We start from the raw sequence: 17,807 nt of genomic DNA, 5'->3' as shown, positions 1-17,807 counted from the left end.
ATTTTCTTAAATTTCAATAAAAAAATATTAATAAAAATAAGTAAAAATTTGCTTACACGATCTAGTTTCTGTTATATCTCATTAATTCGACTATAAGTCGAGTAACTGCGTTTACTGCTACACTTATAGCACATGATGTCGCCATGTTTATGGATTTATAGTCCGATGGCCGACTGCATGAAACCCTACCTGATAAAAAATTGAAAAATCCTACTCTGTAGGGGTAGCTGACTTTTAGCAGCTTCAACTGCTCTTGGTCGGCCGTGGCTTAACTTGGCAAATTTTGCGCAAATGGCAAAAAAGTGGTACAAATATTCATCAAAAAAACAAAAGTGGTCAGCTACATCCTGTGTTGGCAGGTTCCTGTGTCCGACCGAATTTGTGGTACCAAGTGAGCTACAATTTACCTCATCGAAAAATAGAATGTCACTTGTATGGTAGGATAGCTGCCATTGACTTTTTTTTAATGCGGACGGACTGAAAACGCTGTCAGGCTAAGGTGAGGCCGACCAAGACATATGTCAACAAATTTAATGTAGGTATTACAATCAGTTGTTTTTATTCTATTTTTCGATGAGGTAAATTGTAGCTGTCACGTGGTACCACAAATTCGGTCGGACACAAGAACCTGCCAACACAGGATATAGCTGACCAGTTTTGTTTTGCTGTCCTCAAAGGCAGCTATCCTACCATGCAAGTTTCATTCTATTATACGATGGGGTTTTTTTTATGAATTTTTGTGCCACTATTTTGCCACTAGCGCAATATTTTCCAAATTAAGCCGCGGCCGACCAAGAACAGTTGATGCTACTAAAAGCCAGCTACCCCTACAGAGTAGGATTATTCTATTTTTTTGTCAGGTAGGGTTTCATGCAGTTGACCACCGGACTATATTGAAACGTCAACATGGCTGACTTGTGCTGTTAATGTAGTTCAAAACTCTTTAAAAGTACTCTAAGCTGAATACAACCTGTAAATACACTTCAGCACCTATAACAGCGGTTTGAACCCCATTACCCGAATTATGATATAAGCGCGCTGTTACAGCAGCATTGTTGCCAAATGGTTATTTGATTGCTTTTAATAGGCTTTTATAGCAACAGAGAAGAGAGTTAAGTAACAGTTGTATTAAAGCGCCTTATTCAGACAATTAGCAAATCTATAGCTGTTATATGATTTTAATAGAACAATTATGCTGAATAAAAGTGATTTAGTAGCGCTAACTCAGCATTTATTAAAAGGTGGAATAAAAGTGCTAAAAGATAGTGCTATAAACGTTTATACGACATGATTATAGCACTAATTAGCGAAAATTGCTAAATAGTCGAGTTAACCGCTATTATACGATATATTGGTGCTTCAACAACCGTAACTCGGCTGTTATACGATTACAGGCTGAGTAAATCAATTCTTATACGACTATTTTGCTAGTTGGGTAGTTATGTAGATTAGGTAACTTTACTATAGCTATACTCGTAATAACGTTGTAATTCTAATATATTTAATATTTTGAATAATTTTTGACAATCAAAACCTCGTACGAATATTTTCGTGGATAGTGTCAAAAAAACACGTACAGACAAAACACGTGGTATTGTCGGTAAGGGTTTACTTTATCTCTTATTTTATTTTATAAATCGCTACGACTATAGATTTTATTCGCGATTTTATTCTAGCTTTTTACGACTTTATCCTAAAATGAAGCCGTCTGGAAAAGCTACATAAGATTTTATCATAGCATAATACAACAAGTTGTTCAAAAGCCTCGACAAAACGAACCTCAAGAAAAAGATGAGAATTATGTGAGTTTTAATATTATTGAAATGACTCGTGAACGATTTTACTGATATTAGGTTGTCCACAATTTGTGTCGTCCGCCGCAGTTTCGCCTGGCGAGTGGCCAGACTCCCTTTGCCTGGGAGCAACGAATTATTTGGATGACGCTGCTAATTTTTAACTGACTACGGCTAACAGCGGCTGTTGAAATGGTTGGGACACGTGGAAAGAATGAGTGAAAGAAGGCTAACAGAGAGAGTGTATAAGGGAGAAGGAGAAATGGGAGTTAGATGACTTAGAAGGGTAGACCTCGGCGGTATTTCTCTAATCAGATCGGGAAAATCCTGAAAAAAGCCACGTCAAGGTCACCCTAAATCAGTTTTTTTTTAATTAGAACAATAGATAAAAAATAGATATTGTAATAAAAGTTATTTATTGTGATGTACCTATTAATCGTTGTCATTATTTTCGGAAATATTCTTAAATAAAAAAGATAGTTAAAATCGGCCAAGAGCATGTCGGGCCATGCTCAGTGTAGGATTCCGTAGTTACCATTCTGTCAAAATAGGCCAAACGGGGGCTATTAGTAAGTATGATAAGGGAGTACCTTTGCAGCGGTACACTACGTCTTTTTACTAAGAAAAGAAGATGTTTTTTACGAAAAACTCACAAATGACTAGACCGATCATGTTTGCTTTAGTTTTCCTTGGAAGTATTTATTAAGTTCTTGTTTCACGATTATTTTCATATTTTTTGGACTCGTGGTTCAAAAGTTAGAGGGGGGTTACTTTTTTTCTTTCGGAGCCCATATTTCCGAAAATATTAACTACAGTAGAGTCCGGTTATAACGACACCCAAGGGACCGCTGATATTACGTCGTACTAACCGGACGTCGTACAAAACAAACCGCCAATTTTAATATATTTTTTCAATCAAAATAATTACATCATTTTGTATTTATTAATACTTATGCGACAATTAAAGAAAAAAGAAAACATTTGTTTTAAAATATTTTTTTACGTTAGTATTACGACACCTTGTCAAAATGGAGAGAGAGACTTGTGTGTTTAGAAGAAGCCACTTTTCAATATACGCGTACTCACTCGTCATCCGCAAATTACTCGAATCCCATAAAATAAAAAGACGCAACGCTTACAGATCTAATCAAGATGACGTTGTTTTATCACACAGTTTCTATGGCCACCTCCTGTGTCCATCATCAGATCAGCTCGAAGGTACCTACCAAATATTGCATTGATACCCAACTTACATAATTATGTACTTATGTGAAGTTTAAGCTCAAATGAATAATGGAAATTGGGTTTTATTTAGTTTACGAAAGTAAGAAGAGCAAGTTTACAAAAAATCACGTGACTATTTCATCTTGCTCCGTATAGGCAAAAGGGGAGTTGGGTGAGCGGGACGGAGTAAGCTTCTTACCAACAATTTATTTGTAACAACTACGTCGCTCGTCGCTGTAACCGGACTTGACGGACGGATTTTGTGTCAATTTCCGTCGTTAAAAGCGGTCGGTTGTTATAAGCGGAGTCGTAATAAACGGTTGTTCTTTCATAATAGTTTGTACTAAAACCAAACAAGTGCCTGTACTTACGTCGCTATAAGCGGTTGGTTGTTATAAGCGAAGTCGTACTAACCGGATTCTACTGTACATATTATATCAAAAAAATATTTTAGGAGACTCTTATTCCTTTTGAAAGACCTATCCAACGATACCCCACACTATTAGGGACAAAGCCAAAAAAAAAATTTTCAAATAAGTAATCTTTTTTGATGGGAGGTACCCAAAAAAATTTTTTTACTATTTTTTATTTTACTGTTTTGTCGCAATGCATGATTTATGTATCCATGCCAAATTGCAGCTTTCTAGCACTAACGATCACGGAGCAAAGCCTCGGACAGACAGAAATAGAATATAGAATAGAATAGAAACATATTTATTGTATATCTTTTTGTTACAAATTATGTCCGCTTAGCGGGTGTGGGTAAAATTACATATGTCTTAAAGATCTAGTAATTTAATCTATGTGTATATTTTACATATTAGGTTATGGAGGAATTCAGAATTCATTCATAACAAAGGAGCCCTAGGAGGAATATTACGCTTGCTGACGCGGTTACCCCTCCCTAGCTTATCTATATATGGCACTTCCCCGATTCTTGTGCTGAGCAACATTGGGTTGAATTGACCGTATCTTGTGTACGTTGGACCTGGAGTATCTAACCCTTGAATGCACAGTTTATCCAGTCTCCGTATCATATCATGGTGTAGGTCATGTACTCTTATGTGCCATGGGTCTTCATCAAGCATTTCCCATAGGGTAGATGTTGGAAGTGATCTAGGGAAGTTGCCAGCCGACTTTAATGCCATTCTGTACTGACGCTCAATTGATTGAAGGTTCGTCTTGCTAATTCTAGGAAGTAGTTGTACTATACCGTAATCGATAATAGGTAGTAGGCATGCTTGAATCACGGTTAATTTTGTTTCTATATTTACTTTAGAATACCATCCAATTATTGGAGAAAGCATTCCCCTCACACTTTTAGCTCTAGCAATTACCTTCTTAACATGTTCGTTCATACTAAGTCTCTTATCCAGTATCACGCCCAAATATCTTACGCTTTCCTTATATTCTAGTACTGACCCTTTAAGCTTCACAGTCGGTTTGTAGCCTTTTCTCGAAGTGCTTCTGGATTGTTTCCTTGTAAACATTATACACTCGGTTTTATCCACATTGCACTGTAGACCCCATCGTTCATAGTAGTCTATAATTTCTTCAGCCGCCCATGTAGCCCTTGTCGTAGCATGGTCAGGTGTTTCAGATGTGTTTAATATGCAAAGATCGTCCGCGTATTGGGAGAGCATTTGTCCCGCGATTTTTGTATTCGGTAGGTCGTGCACATAGAGATTGAATATCACTGGTCCCAATATAGACCCCTGGGGTACACCGTTGGGCACAATTTTTTCTTCTCCTGTAACCGTTCTGTATTTGCCTCTTATTTTACGATTGGCAAGATAGTTTTCAATAAGCTTGATGACGTTATTTGGTATGTCAGCATCTTGGAGTTTACGTGTGAGTCCTTTATGGTTAATAGAGTCAAAAGCTTTGCTTAGGTCGGTTGATATCATGGCCACACTGTGACCCTCAGCCAGTGCGTCACAGATGAACTTGGATGTCCTTAGGATCTGGGTGCTGGTTCCTTTACCGCTCATAAATCCGTGTTGGAAATTGGGAATTAGTACACTACATACATCCATTATTCTTTTGTACATAATTCGTTCACAGATTTTGCCCATTATATTTATTAATGTGATAGGTCGGTATGACTTAGGGTCTTTGTGGTTTTTTCCTGATTTATGCAAGAATATGCACTCGCCAAGTTTCCATTTGTTTGGATAGTATCCTGTAGACAGTACGTAGTTGATAGCTTTTCCTAGTCCTTTCCAGAATGCTGGGCCGGCTAATTTAATAGCGTCCACTTTAATTCGATCGGGACCTGGAGCTTTTTTATTTTTAAAACTGAATATAGCCTTTTTAACCTCTTCTGGTGATGCTTCTTCCAATGGTTGAAATGGGGTTGTTATTTCAACTCCAGAATCAGTTTCTGAGATTATAGAATTTTTGACTATAGCAGCATCAACTAAAGTATTTATAGTGTCAGTTTCAGTCGTGCAACTTGGTAGCATAGGTAGTTTAGGTATTGGTTTTTTAAGTGTTCTTTGTATTTTCCACAATTTAGCTCTGTTATCATTGTTGCTCTCTATAATTTTCTTCCAGCCATTTTCCCTGTGCAATTCCAATGATGTTCTCACTTGTGCCTTAGCTTCGTTATAAAGTTGTTTTGCAATAGGATGACCGCGTGTCTTTTTAACGTTTTGTTTTAATTCATTTCGCCAGAGTATAAGATTTTGAATATTAGACGGAAGACTATCTTTCTGTTTTATAACCTTTTCCGGTGCTGTTAGATCTAAGGCATTGGTGATTACATCCTCAAGTTTTTGAATATACATTTCTAACGCTCTGTCGTTTCCAATAGTTTCGTTTGGATCTAAGCCATCTTCGATAGTTTTTTTATATAGTTGTTGCGTCTTCTTGTCATTCAGGAGTAGTTTCATACATCTAAACTTCTGTATTTGTAATTCTGTGGGTAAGGTCATTGTGAACAACCACGGCATGTGGTCTGATGATATCGACTCGATCTGCCGGCAATCCTCACCAATTTCATGTTGCATGGAACCAGTAACGAGAGCGACGTCTAGGATTTGTTCGCCAGCGTAGTTTGGTCTTGAAGGTTTATTTGTATGAATTAGTTTGCAGTGACCTTCATCAACGTATTTTTGAATAGCTAGTCCTGCTCCTACCGTTCTGCGATGTTTGAGTGACCTCATTTTTAGGTTCAAATCACCAATATTGATGCAATTATCGTCTTCAAGTAGGTGTTGTAATTGTCTCTTTATGTGCCCGTAGGAGACGTGTGGTATATAAAGCCCTCTAATCGTAATTTGGCTTCCAGTTGCATGATTTGTACATAGTCTGATTGCGACTCCTTCTATTTTTCTTTCGCCATCGTCAAACCCAGGTATAAGCTGTATTTGGTTCCATCGCAGACCTTTTATTATATACATAGCTGTGCCTAGGTGAGGTTGTGTCGTATCAGTTAATTTGTCATAATTCGATATAATATACATATACTTGTCAAAATCTGTATTACATTCATTGAGTACTACTATATGAGGCTCATATTTTTGTATTAAATGTTTGATTTCCATAATTTTTTTCTTCAATCCGCACACATTGCAATGTAAGATGCGAAGTTTATTTATTTTAGCTGTTGAGGACAGACAGACAGACCTGGCGAAACTATAAGAGTTTGTGACTACGAAACCCTAAAAAGTTCGAAGAAGGTTTCATACTACTAGACTAACATAGAATACTAAGTATTCTATGAGGATGTTCTAAGAAGCTACTAACACCTACTAACACATAGGTACAGGCTACTCCAAACTGTACCATCGTAATTTGTTAATTTCTTCGTAACCGCTACACCGTTTGTTATTCTATAGGTATTTGTATACTGTAAAACGGGGTGAGTAGGTTTCGCGGGGAGAGGTAGGTTATGAATGGGGAGAGAAGGTTTAAGAGGGGGGTGAGAAGGAATTTTAAGGCTACTGCTACAAAAATAATGTATTCCAATTTAAAATGGAGCTATAGTAATACGCATAATAAAAAAAATCGATCTAACAATCTTCCAAAATCACCTTTGTATGAAAACCCCTCTCACCCCAAATACGAGGCACTACGGGGTGAGATGGGTTTTCCTCTTTATCGTCAAAGTTATGAAATGGAACTAACCAAAATAAAATAAAAACTAAAATAAAAACGTCAGGAACACTTATTATATACATTATACACCATTCAGTTTTCATATGTAAAAATAAAATATTATCGATGTTTGAATTTCAGTTTTGACCCTACTCACCCCATTTTACGGTACCGGTTCTAAATACCATAATGCATAAATAGCTGTCTACATTTCGGCTTTGTCAAATGGCTAAAGATACACTGTAAAATGCCTCCTCCGCATCGCTCCGCAATCCGGTTGCAAGCTGCAGGCCACTTGCCCGTTGTATCAGTTATTTATTGCGCACCACTTTATTGCCGCTGCGGATTCAGGGAACGGACGCCGCCTGTAGGAGCTCTATCCAATCAGCTGCTATTTGGCTTGCTGACTTGTAGGGGTATTCTTGGGTGTTCATTGCATAACTTATATGCATATCTTCTTCTTCGTCGGTATCACTCTTGACAGAGTGGTCGTGGTCATCACTTCAGGTGTTGGTGGCAAGCTTCACAACACGTCGCCACTCTTCTCTGATAGCCGCCTTCCTCGTGCATTCATGTAGTGATGATGAGCCATTTACTGCCGCCTTTATCTGGTCAGTCCACCTCATAGGCGATCTTCCTCGTGGCCTGGTACCCTCGACCTTTCCCTGGACCACAAGTCGCTCAATAGCCACTTCCCCTCGGCGGCACATGTGACCAAAAAAGGTGAGGATACGAGACTGCACCAAAGATGATAAACGCTGCTTGATGCCGAGTTCTCGAAGTATAGACTCGTTGGTACGGAATTCAGTCCACGATACTCCGAGCATTCTTCTCGAGCACCACATCTCTAGGGCGTCTATCTTCTTCTTCTCTACTTCCCGCAGGGTCCACGTTTCTGAGGCATACAAGAATATGGGGAATACAAGTGCCCGAACTAGTCGGGTTTTTGTGGCTCTATATATGTTGCGATTCCTCCATATTTTCCTCAACTTGTCCATTGCAGACCTAGAAATAGCCATACGCCTCTTCACTTCGTCGATACATCCACCGTTGTTCGTAATTAAGGCTCCCAGATAAATGTATGATTGCACCACATTGCAATTGCAATATGCATATACGCTCTCATATTTCTATAGGTTTCAAGTACTACTTAAACAGTGGATAAGCGTTTACCTAAATGTAACTTTTCGGTGATTGCGGATTTAATCCATAAATCCGTTGAGTTGCATCCGCACCTGCAGCAACATTACTACTGCCACAGAATAAATAATAGTACTAGGTACAGAAGATTCACTCTATAACAAGACGCGTCTGTTACGATTAGGACAGATATGACAGCGCCACCCACGGCTTATGGCTAGCCACCAAAATTGGTGTGAGACAGATGTACTCGTAGCTACCTGTTGCAAAGCGACGAAATCGCGAAGTGAGCCACACCTGCAACGTTGACGTGGGTGGTGTCACTGTCAAAGTAACATTTGGATATCAACGGCAGTTGCATTAGGCTAAGTGTATGCTGAGACGCAAGCGCAGCGCAGCGCAGCGCAGCGCAGAGCAGATTTTGTAAAATATGGAACATCCTTGAAATGCAGCGTGCGCAGCTATACTTTACAAAATCTGCTCTTCGCTGCGCTGCGTTAACTGCGTCGCCTGCGTCTCAGCATACCTACGCTTAGTCTTAAGGTGACAGTCCATTTCCAACGACAGCAGCACTACCAATAATTTTACTATGGATATTGATAATAACACCGACGTGTTCGTACTAGTAGTGCGGCTGCGGTCAGAAGGTTACCCTTACTTTTGCGACATAACTGCAGCGGCGCTCTGTATCTTTCAATTATTTCATTTCCGAATATAATTTATTAAACGCATATCAAATGTTGAACGTATACAAGAGCTGACATCAAATACCTGACAAAATGAAAATACCAGATTGGTGACAGATAGATATTGAATAATAAAATAGAAATGTTTTCTTCATTTGAAACTGTTGTAGGGATAATTTGAATCCCTCTTTATGGTCATTCAATATGTTTTGTACCTATTTTCCAATACCTAAGCTTTTGTCAGCAGAGAAAAGGAAATATTACCAACGTAATAACGTGCAGATGTTACTAAAGTGTGCAAATAAGTTTTTGGCAAAAAAATCATTTTTGATTCAAGCTATATCGCTGAGTGTACTTTTCTTACGACAGACAACTAATACTCATCGAGACAATTCTATAAACCCCCATCAAAATTAGGTTGCGTTGTTTCATCACAGAGTTCCTATGGCCACCTCCTGTCTCCATCATCAGATCAGCTCGATGGTACCATAATATTGCATTGTCATCCGATTTATACATGCACGCAACATTTCAGCAGAAGTGGGTCAAATTTAACTTGCAAGATTTGATTACAAACCGACAGACAGACAGACAGCAGGACAGGTGGAACTAAATAAAAGCTGGTAGGTAATAAAAAGACATTTCCTCATAAAAGAAAAATGTATGAATAGAAGGTTATGAAGATGGAAACTACTTGTCTATATCCTTTGTGACATTCGCTATTTAAATTAAATACATAGGTATAGAGCGTGACAGAAGCCAGACATTATATCAACATGATATCAACTGTTTCTACATATCTTACCACGGATTTCCGGTTGAATTTCGAAATGTTGAAGTCGTCTCGAGATTTTTTTAAGAACATTATTAAAGCTTACTATACAAGCATGCAGTGAACTAATGTGGACGTGTGCCAGGGCCGTAGCTAAAGGTGGGAGGAGCATTATGGGGCAATGTCCGACCTTAAAATCCCATTGAAGAATACTTCCTTTAATTACGGTTGCCCTATCTCAAATTTAAGTCTGGCTACGGACCTGACGTGTGCACCTAATGAAAAGCTACTGCTTAGTACACTAGACATTAATCCCACAACACTGTGACAGTTCAAACTAGTTTAATTCAATGCTTCTCAAAATTGTATTACAATGTATTTCTGTATGGAATCACGAGCAACCCAAAAGTTTTTATTACGACACTAGTCAACCGTCAAACTTTCATAACGCGGAGCAAATGAAGCGAATTAACAACTAAGTTCACAGAGAAGCCGATTGAATTTTACCATTTTGTTATGGTTTTCATTTTATTTTGATATGACCTTGACGGTCAGCACCAGTCAGCTTTATGGTACCGTTTGGATTCAGACTACACCGGAATCACTGCTGCGGTAAAATATACTTAGGTCATAACCTAAGCACAGTGAAACTTGGATAGTTGAAATCTCAAGGGAAAGTCAATTTTGTATCAATTAACCAGGTTTTTCATTTAAGCAGATCGTGCCAATTAACGAGGTCCAAAAAATCGTGTGACGTGCTCTTGTGTTGACTCATTTTGGGTCACCGCGCCAGCCAGCCAAGTAAGTAAAAAATTCGTTGTTTCAATTATAGAGGTTCTCATTAATAGAGGTTGCGTTCTGACAAATTTATTTTATGGAGGTGCAAATAATCATTCAAAAATTTACAAGCTTACGTTCGGGGTTTCTGGTTTATATGTATATTTAAAGTTGAATTTCGCATGCATTGACTGCGTGATTAATATACGGTCAAGGTCGCTGAGGTTATATGTCGCCTAAAGCTATTCCTTGTTAAAGTTTGCCTATTAGGAGTTAAAGTTTTAGCTTAGTATACGGGTACAAATGGCCTATTATATAACTTTTGTTTACCCCGTGTGAGATTCGTGTATTGTTTGACCCTATTCGGAATACTGACACGTGTTTCCCTTAGTCAACAGCAATTATAAAATACTAGCTTTTGCCCGCTCATTCTGATTGATAAAACTATCCTTTATCCTTTCTTGAGCCTCAAACTACCTCTATACCAAATTTCATATGAATCAATTCAGCAGTTTAAGCGTGAAGAGGTAAAAAATAGACTTTCACAATTAAAATATAGTAGGAATTTCAATATTAAATTTAATAATAAATAGGGACCTATTTATTTAGGTATACTTTTTTTAGGGTTCCGTACCCAAAGGGTAAAACGGGACCCTATTACTAAGACTTCGCTGTCCGTCCGTCCGTCCGTCCGTCCGTCCGTCCGTCCGACCGTCCGACCGTCCGTCCATCCGTCCGTCTGTCGCCAGGCTGTATCTCGCGAACCGTGATAGCTACGACAGTTGAAATTTTCACAGATGATGTATTTCTGTTGCCGCTATAACAACAAATACTAAAAACAGAATAAAATAAAGATTTAAATGGGGCTCCCATACAACAAACGTGATTTTTGACCAAAGTTAAGCAACGTCGGGAGTGGTCAGTACTTGGATGGGTGACCGTTTTTTTTTTTGCTTTTTTTGTTTTTTTTTTTTTCTTTATGGTACGGAACCCTTCGTGCGCGAGTCCGACTCGCACTTGCCCGGTTTTTAAAGTAGATATTACAATAATCAGAACGTAACATGAATAAGACAGCGAACGCACAAAGTTCGATGTAATAATAATAACTAAAGTCGAAGTAATGTCAAGTATTCGTCATAAGTACGACCTGAACCGATTTTGGAGCTGTGTTGCTACGATACGAGTTACGACGATCTAATGATGTGACAAATTAGGAAAAGGAAGATATTGATATAGGTACTTAAAGATATGATACAAATATTTGAATCTACGCAGCTGCTGGAATCATAATTACCCTTATAATATATATTGTATTGTATTGTAGTTCGGGCGATTTTCCGCAACTCGACGTCTTGCGCCTATTTTGCATGATATATACAGGGTGATTCATGAGACGTGAGCAGGACTGATCCTGCACACTCAGTAACTGATAATTGATCGATCACCGTCGTATTTAGGTGAAACAACCACACTTTTTCCTATTTTTTAACTTTTTGGTGAGGACAATTTTAATTCTCTACAATCATTGTCACCCTACAAGACCTAATTAATAAAGATAAAACCTCTTTTACGAAGAAAATAAAATGTCAAACTTGAGTGAATTACGAGTTTTCAAAAGTAACCAGACCGTGGTGACAGTGATGACGTTCAATTTGACGCAGAATATCGATAGTTTAGTATTCTAATGTTAGGGTGACCATCCATGTCGTAAATAAATTAATAACTTTTTTTTCAACACGACTAGAAAATTAACGTTAACCACACTAATATTGATAGGAAACAGTTGCTTATAATTTACGAAATGCGCAGTGTTAGTCCTGCTCACGTCTCCTGAATCACCCTGTATATATTATTATAGTAACAGCACCAGTCATGGGACATTTAAGAGGGAATTTGGAGTATTTGTGATATTTCCCTAATACATGTGAATGGTCTACCGCTTAGCGTATTGAAAGATGAAAGTCCTACCCGTCTTTCATGTTTCAGGCGTGTTGTATCAAAGATACTGCAATGAGTTTCCACATACTTAACAAATTAAAACTATGCTATTTTTCTCCAGTCATGGACACCAAAGCTCCAGTAATGGGCCCCCCAGTAATGGACACTACTCTATCAGTATAAAATATTGAAATAGGTCATCAGATCTGGTCCATGTTATCATAATATTGCATTATCATCCGATTTGCATATTTAATTACGAATACAAAATTTCAACTCAATCGGAAAACGGGAAAGTGGCTCAAACTCGGCTACCAAGATTTGACCCACACTAAAAAACGATATTAATTTATCCGAAGTCCGAGCATACCTCCTGATTGACATATTTCGTAACTACATTTTACTTCTGTATTGTTTAAACATGAAATGATGGCATGGCAAGCATCATTATGTAAATTTCCCATTATAGGAGGTATGCAGTTTCACAGCTCCTATAATGGGATTGGGCCAAATACCACTATTTTTTTACATCTGTGGACTCACAACATAGTATGTTGAATACCTTATCTCATGGTAAATGCAATTAACAAAACACATTTTAGTTTTCATCAAGTATTAATTAATTAAAATTTAATAAATTAACTCACCTCTCTTAGCGAAGTTGTTAAGAATTCGTAGTGGTATTTTTTTTCAGTGACACGACAACTTTTGGGTTGACGCCAATTTCTTAAAAAACAACCAAATTTAATAAAAATTCAAACTGAAACAGCTCTAGGACTCTTATTTATGATAATATACAGGCAGTGTTTATAAACTACTTTTAGACACTTATTTTACAGGATTTGTGGTTTTTTGTCCCATTACTGGTTCCACGCCCATCATAGGGTACACTACTATATATACCTTAAGTACCTATAAAATTAAGTAATTTTATACATCATCTTTAGTGTTTTTCTAATTATAATGCGACATAAAATAGAAGAAATTGAATAAAATTTATGACCCTGCTCGCCACTTAATTCTGCGGATACTAGCTATGTGTAGGTTAGGTATGCAATACATTGCTGCTCGAAAAAAAATTCAAAATACGCTGCTTGTTTTTCTGTTTTCTTTTGTATTGTTTTCTTTTATTGAGGTGTGCAATAAAGAGTATATGTATTGTATTGTTGACTCACACATAAAATTAAAAATTTGTTTTAAAATCGTTTCGTTTCAAACGTACGCCTCGATTCTTTTAGCGGCTATATTAAAAATACACTCTGTTATTTCGGTTTCATTAAGGATTATACATATTTAAAGAGAATGGTAAGGTACTTGAAACCATTGAAAATGGGTCTCCTAGTATAGACATACGAAAGTTAGCATCATAATTATGATTATGGATATTGTGAAATTCTTTTTTTTTTATATCTCACATCTCTCTGAAATTCTTTAAATAACCAGTCTAATGTTGAGCTACAGTCAAAGCCGTTTATAATGACGTCGACGGTATCAATGAATTGTATAAAGGATGACTAACGCTAGACCCGGCCATGTTCGGTTCGAGGCGTCTGACATGTCATTTTCTATGACATGCTGGTCACGTGGTGCTTTCCATAGAAAGCGCAGCGCCGGTAGCTCCGGCCTAGCCCCGGCCCGGGCTAGCTTAAGTCATACTTAATTTGGGACCTCAAAATTTCGTCGTCATATAGCCGTAATGAATTTGCTGCATCTCATCTGCCACTGGCATTGTCGTGCCACAAGATTGTAACAGATGGCGTTAGCACGTTCTACATCGCGCTTACAGAGTTCTGAAAGTCAGTTCCTATAAAGACTGTGCTTAACAACTCTCAATGGACTTCGGTCCCCTGGCACAACTGGCCTGGAGAGAGACTGTCTATGGCCCTCTCTAAATACTACGCTACATGTTATTATTTTATTCGTAGAAGAAGGTAAATATTACAAAGTAAATACTTATAACAGGAATACGATTCCAATCGAAATTAATTGCATTACAGCTATGGCGCCTCTGAGCTCTGATTTCAACGTAACATTGAATACATTTCCCGACTACTCGATTATATGCACGATTTCCACTAAAAACCAATCAAACGCAAAACCCCTTAATATTATTGATTTATGTCGTAGGTCATGCATGTATAGGAATGGAATGTATGGAAACAAGAGAATCTTTATTCAGTCCAATTTCATTAACTCCATATGGTACCGATTCGTTCGCATGATACTTATAACAAAATTATACACTATATTCTTAACAAATTCAAAACTTAGGAAAAGCCCCCGAAATTAAACTACAAAAAAAAAGAAAATTGGGAAGTACCTATATAATTAAGGAAATCTTTTCTTAATTAAGTACCTGCTCAATAATTCTAAACATTTCAGTGTCCCTATCCCGAACGGAACCCCGGAATTATCCATTTACACAGGGAATTATGGCCGGTAAAAACTCAAATAAACCCGAGCGCCCGCGGCAACAAAGATCTGGGTCAAAATCTATGCCAACTTTTTGTCTGAACTGCTGATGAATATTTTAATGAGGCCCATTGAAATGAGGCCCTAAAGTGGATAGTTGGCCGTAATTGGAACGTCACTAAGCTACGCTTATTAAGTGGGGGCGTAAAGCCAGGAGATTATACTACAATTAAAATTAATGAAAATTAGACATGTTTTTGTTTTTAGGGTTCCGTACCCAAAGGGTAAAACGGGACCCTATTACTAAGACTTCGCTGTCCGTCCGTCCGTCCGTCCGTCCGTCCGTCCGTCCGTCTGTCACCAGGCTGTATCTCACGAACCGTGATAGCTAGACAGTTGAAATTTTCACAGATGATGTATTTCTGTTGCCGCTATAACAACAAATACTAAACTAAAAACAACCAACCAAACCCTTTGACCAAAGTTAAGCAACGTCGGGAGTGGTCAGTACTTGGATGGGTGACCGTTTTGTTTTTTGCTTTTTTTTGTTTTTTTATTTGCATTATACAGGGGGGGGTGGGTACGGAACCCTTCGTGCGCGAGTCCGACTCGCACTTACCCGGTTTTTTTTTTCAGTTTTTAGCTAACTTGAACCTTTTAAGGTTTTAGTTGGAGATAGCTGTATGTAGCTATCAATTTCCTTGATAAAATGGAGAGGTTGGAGTGCGACACAGCAATTGGGCCTTTCGTTCCCACCTATGGTTGTCGCTGCCGCCGTCGCCAGTCGCATAATATCGTGGTATTTGGTCGAACCGTTAATACGGTGACTATGCCGTTCATTCAGTCACTCATTTTACCTAGGAAATTCACAAATACAATAACGACGCCGCAACAGTACCTAATGCAGTTGCAGTTGATATCCGAACGTGACATTAAAACTTTCCGAAACATGTTGCACGAGTGACTAAAGATACGTAAATTAAACCGTCTGATTATGTGATATCTTTACTTTCGTTGGTCCGGGTTTTAGGACATATTTGTATATTGGAAAACTAATTGGACGAACAGCGACTCGACCAAATGCGAGTTGGACGAACGGCTAACAGGGTGATTCATGAAACGTGAGCAGGACTAATCCTGCACACTGAGTTAATATTAATTGATCGATCATCGTCGTATTTAGGTGAAACAACCACACTTTTTCCTATTTTTTTACTTTTTGGTGAGGGCAAATTTTCTCTACAATCATGGTCACCCTACAAGATCTAATTAATAAACATAAAACCTCTTTAACTCTCATGACAGAATTTTGATTACAAAGAAAATTTATTTCTACAAACAGCTCAGTAATCCCAAATATAATTTCAACAAACAGATAATAGAAACTGTAAGAACTAATACAAATTACAAAAGTCAATTTGTTCCTATTAGTTAACTCTCCTTGTCCCCGGATTAAATTTATTTTTGTAATTCTAAGTGTATTTTTGTTGTACTTTTCTCTCAGTGTAATTTACGAAATGCGCAGTGTTAGTCCTGCTCACGTCTCCTGAATCAGCCTGTATTAGTAGAGTTAGACCAAGAAATGTCAACGCAGTGCAAAATGTAATTTATACGTCATAATTTTATAGAAGTCTGACGTTTAAAACAACACTTGCACTGCGTGGGCTATCAAAATCGCTGCAGACTTTTCTTGATCTAACTCTAGAATGCATTAGGAATAAACGACGGCATGTGACGTTATTAAAATCTGTTATTTATTTATCGTATGGCATTTACAGAGTCGCCTGATTATCAATTACAATATTTACAATACGATATCCAATATATATCCAATCTGTAATATCAATGCACAAAGAAGAATTCAATTGTATCCAGCTGTCCAGCATACTAAGCTTCTTAATGTCCTAACTTTATGCTTTCCGAACACGTACAGATCACAAAAGAAATCCTAAAACGAGAGAGCATTTTGATTCGAAAGTCTGTAGCTTTAGCCCTATTAGTCCAATAACACAAGAGACGAAGACAACAGGGAAGTACAGGGAAGCGACAACCGGTCTGGCCTAGTGGGTAGTGACCCTGCCTGTGAAGCCGATGGTCCTGGGTTCGAATCCCGGGAAGGCCATTTATTTGTGTGATGACACAGATATTTGTTCCTGAGTCATGGTTGTTTTCTATATATTTTAATATTTATATATTATATATATCGTTATCTGAGTACCCACAACACAAGCCTTCTTGAGCTTACTGTGGGACTTGGTCAATCTGTGTAACAATGTCCTATAATATTTATTTATTTATACTACTTAGTGGCCATTCTTTTCATTCGAAATTCTATCTATGTACCTACGATTTATCTCTGCACTTTTTTACAAGCTTTTATTTAACTTATAAATAGTATTTTAACTTATAAATTTCACATATGTGAAATTGGTAGAGTGCTTTCAAACAGTTGGAAAAGTTTTCGGAAAATTCAGGAAAATATGACAAAGTATCGCAATTTTGGAAACTTTTGGACAGCACATCAGTACGTATAGATATAAATTTCACGAATAGTATCTATTCCTAGGTGGACTGACGACCTGGTAAATGTCGCGGGAGTTCGCTGGATGCGGGTGGCGCAAGACCGGTCATTGTGGCATGCACTCTTTGGGGGAGGCCTACGTCCAGCAGTGGACGCTCTCTGGCTGATATGATGATGATGATGATCGATTCCTATATACTATAAAATTTCAACTCACAATTTGCCATTTACATATTTCTTAATCACTTTCTTTCCGATTAAGCCGCAACGCCTCACCACAATCGGCACAATCCTCTTAACGGTACGGTTATGATGATCGCACTTGTCTATTATAGGTGACAGCGAGATAACGTCATTGTGTGTCCCTTTCAAACGCGCGCTGTTAAAACGTGACGCTTATTTTATCAGGTGGATTACGCCATCATACGATGCTGCTTGGACGT

Source organism: Cydia fagiglandana, chromosome 12, assembly GCF_963556715.1.
Source record: "Cydia fagiglandana chromosome 12, ilCydFagi1.1, whole genome shotgun sequence".
NCBI lineage: Eukaryota > Metazoa > Arthropoda > Insecta > Lepidoptera > Tortricidae > Cydia > Cydia fagiglandana.
The sequence above is the reverse complement of the archived record's forward strand: the minus strand, read 5'-3'. Positions refer to the sequence as shown.